This window comes from Marmota marmota, unplaced genomic scaffold (assembly GCF_001458135.2).
Source record: "Marmota marmota marmota unplaced genomic scaffold, marMar, whole genome shotgun sequence".
NCBI lineage: Eukaryota > Metazoa > Chordata > Mammalia > Rodentia > Sciuridae > Marmota > Marmota marmota.
The window spans coordinates 25,329,452-25,344,455 of record NW_026000153.1 but is presented as its reverse complement, the minus strand read 5'-3'; the positions used below and the strand labels follow the sequence as shown (position 1 = coordinate 25,344,455).

At 41.7% G+C, this 15,004-nt stretch overlaps 1 protein-coding gene across 3 annotated transcripts in view; it reads left to right on the top strand.

Moving 5' to 3' along the window:
* The first annotated feature begins 246 nt into the window (after positions 1-246).
* Positions 247-15,004, top strand: part of Ddc (dopa decarboxylase) — a 108,440-nt gene continuing 93,682 nt past the window's right edge. For all 3 annotated transcript variants that reach the window (XM_015490340.2, XM_015490341.2, XM_015490342.2), the window contains exon 1: positions 247-398. The gene's annotated coding sequence lies outside the window, so the exon portion shown is untranslated. The remainder of the gene's footprint in view (positions 399-15,004) is intronic.

Here is a 15,004-nt window from a genome sequence, read left to right as displayed (position 1 = left end):
GGCATTGGGTTCGATCCAAAGCACCACATAAATAAATAAATAAATACATTCATACATACATATACAACTAAAATTAAAAAAAAAAAAATTAAAGACCCAAACTGCTAGAGATTAGAATGATATAGGTTCAACAGAAAAAAAAACTTTCTTAGAAGCCCAGAGAAGATCTCCTCCCTCTCACCTTATTTGAATTGCCTTGACCTTTATACCATCAGAAATTAATGTTTAACCAGTACACAGACTACAAATACAGATAGGGAAACGTGGGTTCCAAGTTGCAAAGAACGTAACTGCTGAACACCAAGTTTTCAGCTGCTTCTCCACATGCTTCTCAGTTTCCAAAGCTAAAGGATCCCAGACAGGAGAGTCAACCAGTAAGGAACCAGAATTCCTAGCAGGTGAGTCTCTGGCATTATACTCTTATCATATTACTATTGTTAGAAATGGTAACACTCAAACTTCACTCCTGGAATGCACATTATTGAATATTTGATGCAAGCATAACTCTCTGGAAAAATGTGGGTTATTATTAGCCAAATGCTCCCTCTTGTGCTGAAAGTTTAGCAGAGGTTCAGTTCTATGGGGACTATCTGGCTGGTTGCCCACTCAGATGCACACAGGCGCGCACGTGCACACACAGACATACACACATACACAGTCATGTGCTGAGTACCTGAAAATGACTTCATGCCTGCAACTCTACAGCAAATGCAGGTGACACATGAAATCTACTTATCCCTACCATGTACCACTGAGCTGATGTGGGTACTTCATTCCCCTCAGCCTCTGTTTCTTTTTCTTTAAAATGAGAATTTTAATGGTACCTAACTTGTGGGGAGCATTGTGAGGATTAAATTATAGAACATTTTCAACATATACGTGTGAGATAATTAATAAATATGATAAATATGAAAACTTATTTGTGATCTGAATAATATCCATGGTTCTGTGAAGGGCCCTCTCTTTTTTTTTCTTTTTTTTTTTGACACGTGGTATTGTCTACTTAGAGCTAAGTTTGTTTTTTTACCTAAGCAGTGTGAGTTGAGGAGAATTCAAAGCTCTTTCCTGCCAACTTTTGTGCTGATTATAATTGCCATTAGAAGATAGAATCCTTGAGAAGAAATCAGTGGTCCTCATCCAATGTGAGTTAAAACCATAATTTTTAAATATTCAGATTGTGTCAGGCTCCATCCAAAAAGAGATTTGCATCCTTTATCTCTAACCATAGCCTCATTTCACAAGTGGGCAAATTAAGAAGTACTAAGGGGGGAAGGGCAAAAATCTCATAAGTAGGAAAGATAAAATTAGAACAGAAATTGTTCTCAACTTCATAGCCCAGTACTTTCTGCACTCCTGCCATTCTGAGAAAAAATTTTAAGCACTTATTTGGGCCCCATGAGAACCTCTTGAGATTAAGTTGTAGGATCAAAGATGTGGTGAAGGAGCAGGACTGTGAGTAGGAGGGGAATGTGATGTGGGTGAGGATTGGGACATGCCAGGTGAGGCAGCCAGGGCACAGCTAGGAAGGGAAGGGGAAGTACAGGGCTAGAGGGAGGGCAGAAAGTTCTGGGCATCCAAGACAGTATACAGGGTCAGCAGCCATCAAACCAACTAGGGCTGGCATGGCCTTCTAGGCAGATCTCCCTACAAACAGCCCTTTGCTCCCAGTTCTGAGACATCCCCCAACAAAATGGGCTCAGCCCTTGGTGCTTCATGGTCCACTAGCCATAAAGGACGTGCTCTTGGATGATTCCATGAGTCAAGGAAGTCATGGATGATAAATGCTTCTCAGAATGCTGGGGTCAAATTAGTTCAACATTTAGTCTTACTCTTTGGGTTTACCTAGAAGAAGGTGCACAAAACAGATGCCCTGGTAGAGTTTTTACTCTGATTGCCTCTCAGAGTAGATGCATGACATACTTTGATCCACAGCAATGTTGGCACTGTTTGAAATCTAAATCAAAATTTTCAGTGTTAAAATTACCCAGGAGCCAGGTAGCACGTGCCTGTAATCCCAGAAGCTCAGGAGACTGAGGCAGAAGGATTGCAAGTTCAAAGCCAGCCTCAGCAACTTATTGAGGCCCTCTCAAAATAAAAAAAAAAAAAAATGAAAAAAGACTAGGAATATGGCTCAGTGGTTCAATCCCCATTCCAAAAAAAAAAAAAAAAGCATGAAGCATGCCGAGCATGTGAAGAAACAGCTATTTTCAGGCTCAAAGAAAAGGTTTTCATGTTTGTGTAGGGTCACTTGAGTAATCAACTCAGTAATTTAGTGTCTTATTATATGAAGTGACAAAAGTTTCACTCCACCAAGGACATCATACAATTCTAAACACATGTTGAGCTTCAAATATATAAAGGAAATCTTGGTACAACTATGGGGAGAAAACAACAAATATATTACCATATTGGGAAATCTCAATACATCTTGACCAATTATAATTGTCCTTCTGTATCCATGAAAGATGGGTTCCAGGACCCCGGTGGATAAAAAAAATCTGCTGATGTGCAAGTGCCTAATATTGAGTGGCAAAATATTTGCATATAACCTATGCTATCTTCCCATGTATTTTAAATCATATCTAAGTTAGTTACATTTTATTAGTTAGTTATTTACTGCAATGTAAACACTACACAAACAGGTGTTATACTATATTATTCAGAGATAATGACAAGAAAAAATAGCCTGTAGATGCTTAGATAACATTTTAAAAAATATTTTCGATCCATGTTTTACTAAATCCTCAGACTCGGAGGCTGACGGTGTAGTAAATTGGATGACAGATCAAACAAACAATATATTAGTAAAAGTTCAGAAAATGTCAACAACACAAGTAACAATCTTGGCATATTGGACATATATGGGACCCTAGCCCTAATAATTAGAAAACACAGTTCTTTCTCAAGTGCACCTGAAAGGCTCACAAAAGCAGAGGTAATATTAGTCCATATTGAAAATCTCATCATCTCTCAGAGAACTCTCATCACACAGTCAACTCAGTAATTTAGTGTCTTATTATATGAAGTGACAAAAGTTCCACTCCACCAAGGACATCATACAATTCTAAACGTGTGTTCTCTGATCACCATTTAATTAAGTCAATTAAATTATAACTAAAAAGCTAAGCAAATGCTCTCTTTCTTGCTATATATATGTATCTGGACCTTTCTTGAAATGCTACTGAATAACTCATGCACCAACAAAAAAAATGTAATAGAAATTATATACTACTTATAAATGATAATAAAAAAGTGCTGCAAATTAAACTTTGAGTTGTGTATTGAGAGCAGTGCAGAGAGGAAAGTATATAGTTGTAAATACTTATATTAGAAAGTTTAAAAGTCCAAAAATTAATGAGACAATCTACCAACCAAAGATGTCAGGAAAAGAACAGCAGAATAAACCAAAAAATTAGTGAATGCAGACAATAATAAATATCATGAGGGGAAAAATGTCAATGAAAAGAAAAAAATGGTGAAACAGAGAGGGTCAAAAAAGCCAATTTTTTAAAAAGCTCCAACACTAATTAAATAGATACTGTTCTGGCAAGATTAACTACAGATAAAAATAGAGAAAAATAAGCAATACCATTGTAATGAGAAAAAGGATATAATTATAGACCCAGTGAAGCAAAAAGGTAATATCACTTTTAAAAACCTTGTCATTGATTTTTTTAAAAATTGACAAAATAACATCAAATTGGATTTGAGGAGAAATAAAAATTCAGAATAGTTCTTTAATAATTAAATAAGTAGATTCCTTTAAAACATTCCCTCAATAAGAGAGGAAGAGCCTAAATTGTTTTGTGTGTGATTTCTAACACTTTTTTAAGGATTGTACAACTCCAAATTTAAAAATTATTGTTTTGGGAATCAAGAGGGGAAATTGTCCTTGGATTAGTTTATAAGAACATATAATTTGACACTTAAATTAGAGCAAGTTGATTTTAGGAAGTGAAAATACAATTGGGAGTGTGGAGATGCCAGGAATTGAATTCAGGGACACTTGACCACTGAGCCACATTATCAGCCCTATTTTGCATTTTATTTAGAGACAAAGCCCCACTGAGTTGCTTAGCGCCTCACTTTTGCTGGGACTGGCTTTGAACTTGAGATCCTCCTTCCTCAGCCTCCGGAGCCACTGGGATTACAGGCATGCACCACCGTGCCTGGTTACAATTTTACTTATGAAATAGATGCAAAAGTTCTACACAAAATGGTAGTGCATCCAAGTTTTATCCTGAGAGTAAAAATATACTTGAAAATGAGAAAATTTATTAATGCTATTAGAATAGTTTTCTGTGGCTAAAACAAAATACTTGAGATAATCAACATAAAAAAAATAAAAGGTTTATTTTGGCTCACAGTTTTGGAGGTTTCAGTTCATGATTTGAGTCTTTGATGAGGCAGAATGTCATGCCACGGACTTATGGCAGAGGGAAACTCATTCACTTCATAGCCAGGTGCTAAAGAAAGGAGGAGGAAATTGCTGGAATTCCAATATTCCTTTCAAGGGCACATGCCCAATGACCTAACTTCCATTAGGCCCCCATCCTTGAAATTTCCACCCCTTTCCAACAGTACACTGGGCTGGGGATACAGCCTTCAACACATAGGCCTTTGTGGAACATTCTAGATCTGAACAGTGGTTCATCCCATTAACAATCTACATGAGGAATGTCATATGACTTCTCTCTTTTGACATAGAAATGAATTTGATAAAAATTACACATCTATTAATTGTAAAAATAAGCATAGGAGAAAACATAGTAAAGAATTTCAGTCAAATGCTACAATTAATAGTGAGATGTGAGAAGCACTCCTTTTATAGCCAATCTGATAGAATGTTTGCAACCACTGCTTCTAATCAACCATGTCCTGAGCAGGGACATTTTCTAGTAGCCCCATTTTAAAAAAGTAAAACATATATTTGTATTACAACAGTATGAATATGATCTACAACAATTGAAGCAAAGTGTAGTCCTGTAGTCCAATTATGCATAATGGGGAATTTTAAAAAACTACTTCAGTTTTTGGACTGCAGATTAATCAAATAAAAATAAATTAAGCATTCATTTCTCCGTAGCACAAGCTGCATTTCAAGAGCTCAACAGCCACATGTGGCCTGGGGCTATGATATTAGCACAGCAGTAGCACACTAAGGCCAGGAAATAAATCAAAGGTAAATAGTCTAGAAAGAAACAATTGTTTACATGGAGATCAACCTGAATTAACAGACACGTTATTAAAACGTTCAAGAGAATATGGTTAGGTATAGTACAAGGGTCAATACACAGAATTCAATTACAATTCTATAAGTTAGCAATAAACTGCTGCTTTGGGGCAATTTCCTGGAGGAAAGGAAATCCTTTCTTGGATTACCAACTGAAAGTTCTTTTCAATATGGATGAGAAATTGTATTTTCACTTCTGACAAACGCTTGTGTTTCTATGGAGCTGGCTTTTGCTTATTGATAAGGTCTTTTATATCATACACCTGTCTCATCATTATCAGTATATCTTTTAAAGGTCTTTCTCTAGTTTCTATAGTTTGAAGAACAGATATTCTCATGAATCTAGTCAAATTTGTCACTATTTTGTGGTTAACTGAAGAAATGAGTCATTTAAGAAATCCTCTTCTTCTGTTGGCTTCAAAAGTTTACCCTTCACAATCAGGATGAAACCATCAGGATTCCATGTTTTTCCAAGCGAATTGCCAGTTGTTTTTTTTTTTTTTTTTCCTGATTGACCTGAAATGCCATGTTTGTTAATTTTTCCATATTTGGAGGGACTTTCTCTGGGCTCTCTGTTCTGTTTAATTGACCATGTGTCTATCTCTACATCCCACACACTACATTCTTTTAGCATCATTATATTCATGACTGCAGAACAATATCTCCATCATATTTTTCTTTCTCAGATATGCACTGGCCTTCCTTCAGCTTTTGCTTTTCCATTCATATTTCAGATTCAAAGACCCATGTTGAGATTTTGATTATAATAACATTGAATCTGCTCACCAATTGGAGGAAAAGAGAAATATTTATAATCATGTTCCTCTTCAGGGATGGGCACTTATTTCTATTTTTTTTTTTCAGAAGTACAAGCCTTGCATATCTTTGGTTAAATAGATTCATCCCTACTGTTTCATTTCTGATGTCAATTCTACATGGTCATTATCACTGTGGATGGGTGAAGCCCAGAGTTACTCCTCTTGGGTGGTGAAGGCAGACCCGGTTCCAGAACCTCGAGTCCCTGTGCTTTCTCTGTACCTTCTGCACACCAGCTCACAGCTTCTTTTCTACCTCCTAAGTAAATCTCAAGATCCGTCGACTGTCTCCCGCTCCTGCCCAAACCTCCAATTTACTCTCCAAGCAACAGCTTCTGTGATTTTTCAACTCGGACCTGAGACTTGTCTGCTTTCTGCTCCAAACCTCTCCAGGGCTTTGTTTTCCCTCCGGGTGTCCAAGCGTGGTCCCAGGTCTTCCTGGGCATCATGAGTCTCCTCCCCAGCCTCTTATTTTTGTTAACTCATATGAAATTAAAAAATAAAATTTTACCCAGTAAAGGTACCCTGTGATGTTTTAGTACATGTATACATTGTGCAGTGTTTAAATCAGGTTGAACATAACTGTCTCTTCCAGCATTTATCATTTCTTTATGATAAAAACATTCAATATCCATTCTTCTAGGATCTTGGAGATACACAGTACAATGTCCTTTTCTGTCATCACCCTCCTGTGCAGTAGCACATCAGAACTTCTTGCTTCAGTCTAACTGTAACTTATTCCCCCCATCAACCTCTCCTCATTCCTCGCTCCTTGGTATCCTCCGCAGCCTCTGGTAACCACCATTCTGCTCTCAGATTCTGTGAAATCCACTTTTTATATTCTTCATGAGTGTCATCATGTGGTAGTGAAGAGACAACCTTCAGCATGGGAAAAATATCTGCAAACTCTACATCGGACAAGGGGTAAATATCCAGAACATGTAAGAGACTCAAAAAAGTCAGTAGCAAAATAATGAGTAACCCAATTAAAACATAGGCAACGGACTTCAACAGACACTTCTAAAAGCAACAACAAACAAAAAAAAGATACAATTGGTCAAAAGGTTTATGAAAACTTTTGTCAACATCATGAATCATCAGGAATATAAACTAAAACCACAATGAGAGAGCTCCTCCCTCCGGTGAGAACACACCCTCTTTCACACACCTGCAGCACAACCACAGTTGGCAGCTGTAGATTTCTCTCTCAGCTTATTCTTTCATGAGCCACTCTGTTCTGTAATGCAGCACAGCAGGCAGACCCAGCCGTGCCCACGCAAGCTGGCCTGCTGATGAGGAGATATGAAATGCCCTCAGGGATACTCTGAGCTGTGTGAACTTCAATACATTTTCTAACTTCTCTGGACCTCTGTTTCTTCATCTGTAAAATAGGGCTGATGATAATAGCTACTTCATAAAGTAGTTTTGAGAGATTGAATGGTCCTGTGTAAAAATGCCTATAACAGAAACTTTTTTCTTCACTTACCACAATATTTTTATTTTTATGGATGATTTTTAGTTACGCATAATGAAAGGAAAGTGACCACAACACTCAGAGCAACCAAGAGATCTTTATTGCAGCAGTGCAACAAAGAGAAAAGAAAGAAGGAAAGAAGTGGGAGGGGCAGCTGGGGAAGGCTTTTATAGCCCTTCTGCTGTGCTGCCTAAATCTAACAGGGTCTCTGGGTTTGCAAGCTGCCTTGTTGGCACACAAGGGGGTTAAGTGCTTGGCCTTGAGCGGCAGGCTACGTGTTCAGCCTTGAGCAGGAGGGCGAAGCGCTCAGCCTTGAGCGGGGGCTTGGGCGTTTGGGCTTGAAGCAAACAGGTGATAAAGAATCAGACAGAGGGTTTGAGCGGCCAGGTCATCCTGCAGCTAACTTTGTTTGGCATGCCCTGCAGACAGCTTACTCAGCCTGTCCTGCACCTAACACATAACAGTAGAATCTACTTTGACATAATTATACAAACATGGAATTTATCTTATGCTAATTAAAATGCAAGGCATTATTATGGTGACTCTTTATGAAATGGAAGTTTCCACTCACAGCACCATTCCCCGGGTCTAGGCATTTGTATCCAACTCCTCACCATAACCTGGGCTTTTGTGTGTAGCCAGTATTTTTTGGTATCCTGTTCTGGATAGAGCTATGTGTTCTTCAACAACCCACTGGAGTCCTGTGTGCACATATTTAGCTTAATGGAGTCCCCCAAGCTCCTGGTCAATCCTGCACTCCAAGTTCCCCACTTGATCACAGGTATCTGAGCAAGGTCAAGCCTGGGCTGCCTTTGTACCTCAGGACAGGGAGGTGTTAGCTTAGGAGACTATTTGTTCAGCTTGATACTGGCTCTTCCTGCAGAGCTCCAGTCCTGCCTCTCCTCTGTGGTCAGGGCTGAGCTCCATATGGGAGCGTGAGCCATCCTCCTTTCTGTTCCCAGCTCACCCTGATGGTGGCGCCTGGGGCGCTCAGGAGCTCCCATCTGTGCAGACCAGCCTAATCCCCTTATGCCTTTCTGCTCCACGTGGCTGCTGCCCACCCCACCCGTAGGACCAGGTCCTCTCAGTTATCCTCAGCCATTCCCTGCTCCTTGCACTGCAGCCCTGCCGCCTTGTGAATCCTGATGCCCTGGAGGGCTCTGCCTGCATCCTGGCTCCTGCTCCTGTGCAGAGATCCTGCTTAAAGCTGGAGTTGGACAACTCTCCTCGTGGAAGTCATGACTCAGGACTGTGCCATGGCCCTGAACATGTATATGCGTGTGTGTGGCCCTGAACATGTATATGTGTTGTGCCTGTATGTGTGTGTACATGCATGTGTTAAAGTGTACTCATATGTGCTTTAGTGCATGTGTGGCAAATGTGTGCATATGGACACATGTGTGTGCATGCATGTGTGAGTGTGGGACAGAGGAACCTGCATGCTGCTGCTTATCTGACTTGACTCCTATTCTCCACCCTTCCTCATCTGCACAACCCAGACCCTTTGCTAGGCTCACATGATTGTGTGCACATTAAAGAGAAACTAAATTCAGCCCCTTGAATTGCACTGTCAGCCTGGATGCTTCTTCCCATTATAGCCCACGGGCAGAGGAGAGATAAGTGCTGCTTTGAACATCAGCAGGCTGAAGGGTCGCAGAACAGGGCTTGGAGTGAGATGATCCTGGGTTCAAATCCTAATCTGCTCCTGGTTTCATTTTCTGATCCAGGAAGCAGCTTGGCACCCTGCATCTCTCTCCCTCCTGCATAAGGAGAGTCACAGTAGTCTCTCACAGAAGGAGCAGACCCCGAGAAGGGCTCCTCATATGCGGGGCTGACCATTTATTTACCCATGGAATGGAGCCTGTGGTTTCTGAGTAGCCAGAAGAGTGCCCGGGAGTGCTGGCCCTGAATCCCATACAGGGACCAGGAACTCGGGGCTCATATTTCCCTGGCCACTTCCACGGCCCCCACAGACTGCACTGTTCCACTTCGTTCTGCCGGGCTCCTGGATGACTCTCACATCCTGTGGGGGGCAGGAGGTGCTGGGAGAGTGGGAGATGCTCTGGGTAAATAATGCAGAGCAAGCTGCTCTGATTGGCTTCAGGGAGGCGGACACTTTGTCTACATAAATGGCAATAGCATCCTCTGTGTCTTTTAACTGTCACCAAGGAGAAGGGAGAGAGAGAGCGGACAGAGAGAAGCAACTCCCGGCTGCCTGTGAGTACGATTCTTTGTCCTCATGGCTCAGGGCCAGACCTTAGCGTCCACATCCTGGAAGGCTGCAAACCTGGGGGTCGGGGTGGGTGCTTTGCAGTTGGCTCTACCTGTCTGACTCCCTCTCCTTCAGAAGGAAGGCTAAGACTGCCAGAGGAGACAGCTGAACATCTAGTGTGTGCAGGTGGTGGGGGTGCTATGGGAACTTTTTAAGAAATTAGGTACCAACCTAGGTCAGCCTAATTCTTTTGAGTCTTCTCTGAGCAACAAGTACAACAAAGAATCTGGAACTTTGAATGTTATTTTTTAGCACATGTTCTTTGAGCCATGATAGCAGCATAACCAAGTGAGTGGAAATTGATTTCCAGGCTGGTTCCTGTGCACATAGAGCCCTAGAGGCTGTGGAGTGAGGTGGGGAAGGAGGAGGCTGTGGGGCTCAGGGACCGGGTGTGCTCTGCAGGTGAAGGAGAGCTACTAGCATCTTCCCACGGGACTGGAGTAAAATATAAATAAAATAGGAGGTCTGATTTTATAAAGGGTCAGGCACGCAGTAGGTGCTCAATAATTGGGAGCAAGTAAATGACAAGATGCTGCTGAGTGGTCCACTGAAATTCAGCAGGTGACCTGGATTTTCCCCTTAATCATCTTTCTCTCTCAAAGGCTTGCAGGGTTCTGCTCCCTACAGATAATTTCTCATTCACATAAGCAGTGTTACTCCATCTGAAACAGAATCAAAATAAAGGTGCACCTGCTGTGTAACCACTGACCCTCTTTGCAGTTGTCAAGGGTGTCAGAGAGAAACAGACTCTTTTTGTTGAGGGCCACCCCATGCTCCAGCTGGTGGTCTTACGAGCCCTAAGCAAGGACAGCAGACATCCCGGAACAACGATGCAGTAGCATATAGAGGTGTCTGGATGTTTTTTAAGGAGACAAAATCCTGTCTACCTCATCCTCTTTTTCTCTCTCCTGGGCACAGGGTGGGTAAGCTTCTGTGCACAGTCAGTGTGAATAAAATAATTAAAATAAAATTCTCCTTTCAATCCTCTGTGCGTTGGAAGAAATGGCGGGGGATCTGGTGATATTTGTTTTCCCTTCTTGGAAATGTCAATTATTCTGTAGGCTTTACCCTATGCTCTTGGAACCTCAACTTGTGTCTTGTGGGAAGTCTGGGGAAAGGTTCTGGGGAAATTAGAACCCTAAGCAATTTAGAAGAATGGTCTTGATGTTTTTCTCAGCGCTTATAAACATTTCTGAATGGAGACACTCAGGGACACAAATACACCTTGCCAGGATAGGGAGCATCCATTGGCACATGGGCTTCTAGGAAATATTGAAATCCCACGGCATTCTGAGTGGTGGCTGAGGGACCCTAGGCAAGAGGGAAATGGGCTTGTCTTCCATATGTAAAAAAGCCATATGTTAAAAAACCACTCTGGAGCTGCATGGGCTGAGATAAGCATGTGCTTGCCCAAGTTGATTTCCTCTTTTCTAAGGGTGGAGTGGGGGGCGATGTTGCTGCTTTGCAGAGCTGATGTTCAAATAGAGAAAACAGGCAGAGTGCTTGCATGGTGCTCTGTACGGCACCCATTCAACCCACTTTATTTTGGAGAAGATGAGAACAAGCACCTCTTTTGGGCCACAAAGGAGACTAGAGTTTGTTCAGTCTCTGTTTCCACTGAGATCAACCCATGTGAAGAGGCGGATGAGGAGGCTCATACTTCTTACTGGAAGCCACGTTCTCCTGTTCTCCTGTGTGGGGTGAACGGGCAGGATCCCTAGAACTGCATTTCAGTTGCAGATACTGCCTTCCCAGCCTGTGTGGAAGGCCCTGTTGGGGTCTGGGATCTATGTGATAGACTCTCAAGCTATCATAACACTGGCTTGTGAGAATATGACACTTTCTTGTGCACTTGATGGCCTAATAGTAATAATAATAATAATAATAATAATACTCAGCTTGCTGTTTTGTTGAGTGATAAATGAGAAAATTCATACCAAATGTTTAGTGGGAGGTTAGGCAAAACTGATTTTTTTTGACAATAGAAGCTGGCAAGCAAATGTAAATGTGTTCTTGGGATTTGACTTGGAAGAGCCTCAAATCTAGGCTTCTTGGCAACATCGGGTAATAAGCCGGCAACTGTGCAATATAAGGAATAATGAAGGGTCACAGTGAACTGGGAAGTCAATATTTACTACTGATCTGGCTCATGAAAAAAAAATGAGACTCCCCAACGAGAGTGCCAAGGCATACCAAATAGATTCACAATGCCAGGTGTCCAATATTTATAATAGATGATAAACCAATATATGACATGGTCACAGGATGTTATTAATGTTTTGAAAAGAAGCAACTAGCTAGAACATAATTCAAATCATGTCAAGCCTATAAGAAAAGCAGATGGCTATGATCTCTTGTAGACTATTAATGTGACTTCAAAAGCGTAAGAGAAAGAGGGAAAGAATTGAGGGGGTGAATAAGGAATAAAACAAACATGTTTAAGAAGGTGGGAGAATGCTTTCTATCTAAGGAAAATCTTTCCTGGCATAACACTGAAATAAAATGAGAACGAGGGAGAAATGTTAAAATTAAAATGACATAGTAGTTCTTATCTAAACTTTTTAAAAATAGCAAACATGAATGAAAGTGATAAGATTCAAATGATTTTGAATTTAAATGTTTTACAATTTACAATTTAAAATTTGAATGGATGAGAAAAACTAACAGAGACTGGCATTCATGCTTATAATCCCTCCATGGTGGTCTTTCTGTGCTCTCCTGTTTTTTTTCCTGAAAGAAATGTGGCAACTCACAGAAAGAACTGCACAACTCCCTCCTCTTGAGGGCACTGGGGAATTAATATCCTTGAGGGACAGATTGGGTGGGTGTCACCTGCATCATGGTGCTGTAGTGCACGACTCTCTTAACACAAGCAGTGCTGTTCATAAGAGTAAGTGCCTGCAGACACACTGAAGGGGGCAGACGGGATCCTGGTGGCACTGAGAAATCCCTGCCCAGCAGTTGTAAGCAGGGCAAATTGGCATACTATGTCCATGTAATTATGTATATTGTAATCAGGCACACAGGGACAATGTCAAGTGCAAGAAGGCTCCCCAACCCCACAAATATTCTCACTGCAACTATTTGAATTGTCTTTGGTCAGGACTCAATTGAAATAATATCAATATCCCAGACATTCTTTGTTTTGCTTAAGTTATGGATTTTTTCAGCCGTCTCTTCAATGCAGGCTACCGCATGTTTCCAGAGATGTGATTAGAAATAGTGGCATTTTCCCACAAGAGTGAATGTGAAAATCATCACTTTCTGTGTGGTTCTATGCCATAGTGAATTGTCAACCAAGAAAATACCCAAATGGGGCATTATTGGTTAAACGGGGAATGAATGAGGAATAGTGGTCAAATCCCCAGAAGAGAAAGTCATTCCCATGGATTTTGATCTTAGTGGTGATTTTCTCCCTTTGGTCTCCTGTTTCCATGGCTGTTCCTATCACAGTGAAATCATCTGACCAGCTCAGGGGTATAGGCTCCCACCTTTCTTTCATAACATCAACAATAACACACACTAGACACGTATTTGAAATCCAAATTGCTTTCTGCCTACATCATTTCTCTGTCCTGTTTTGCTTTACAAATGAGGTAACTGAGACTCAGAGAGGGCAAGGCATTGGCCAACAGCAGCACAGACTCCTACACCAGAGCTGGACTCAAGGAGGGTTTCCTCTTAACGCAAATCTGCTGCTCTTTCTATTCCCTGTGGCTGTGGAGAGAAAGAATGCTGTCATAGAGAACTGTGATATTGAAAAGTACAATATTGTAAAGTGCAGGTCCCCCTGTAGAGGAGACACTAAAGTGAGTCCTTATCCCTCATTTCATATGAAGGCATGGGGAGAAGTCAGCAGTTCACCGTCTAGGAGGAGACTTCACAAGAACCTGTTCATGATCCTAGACCCCAATGCCCCCCACTCCCGGGACTTTGCAAAATGAATATTTGTGGTTTATAAGCCACCCGGTCTGTGGTACTTTGTATAGCAGCCTGAATGGACTAAAAGAGGAGACCAGAGAGCTCAATGGGCTTAGCTATGGTCACACCTCCAGCAAAGAGCTGTCCAAACCCACCCCTTTATGCTTTGCTTTTCCATTGGCAATGAACATGATCCCTTAGCCAATCCCTTAGCCATAGAGCCCCCCTGCTGTGTCCTCTAGGAACTCATTAGCAATTAGGCTGTGGGAGAAGCTGGGTTTTTAAACCTCTCATCCTGAAGTTGCCTTTCTGCAGGGTTCATCAACACACAGGCATTTGCCAAATCTGTTAGGCATGCTCTCTGAGTTTGAGTCCAGAGCCTTCACTTGAGCAAGTGCCTACAGAAACTGCCCCAGTTCAGCTGTGACCTGACCATGCCAGCTGTGGAGTCTTGGTCTAGTTGCTTAGCCATTCTGTGCCTCAAACTTACCATCTGTTAAAGAGGATAAGAATCTGGAAGAATCTTTTATTTGTGAAGATTATAAGCAAAGACCTTAACATAGTGGTTGCCCACACCCTCAGGTGTGTCTGCAGGCACTTACTGTGATGAACAGCACCGCCTGTGTTAAGAGGGTCTTGCACCACAGCACTGTGATGCAGGTGACACCCACTGAATCTGTCCCTCAAGGACGTTAATTTCCCAGTCCCCTCAAGAGGAGTTCCAGTTCACACAGGAGCTGGAGCTGGACAATTAGAAAGTGGCTCCTGTGGCTTATTTAAGGGGGTCCATCAAAGGCCAGGGTAAGGTTTCAAGCGTGGAGTCTTGCTTTGGGACGTCCTGCAATTAGTGGTTGGCACTTAAAGAGAGGGCTTACTTAAAGAACTCTGTGATTTATATAAAAGCAATTGTATGAGTACAAGAAAGTGATAAGTGTGCGTGAGTGCATGTGTGGTATTTGGTATGATGTTCACTGGCTTAATTTTTTGAATTCTAATAGAGGAAATTCGGCATAAAGGACAAAGGAAACCTTGAGTTCTGCCTTATCTTTGCTACCAACCAGCATCACGTCTCTAGATTTCAGATTCCTCCCCTGTAAAATGAGGAAAGTGATTGTGCCTGCGGAACACCGCATCGACAAATTAAAGCTATCTTCTCCTCTCAGGTCTCTGCCTACAGATATAGTCCTGTCTCTGCCCTCCTGACACTCAAAGATTGTCTCTCGGATTCCAGCACCCCTGATTTCTGGGACCATTTTGCTATTGCCTTTTAAGGTGGCAGTTCTGCACCA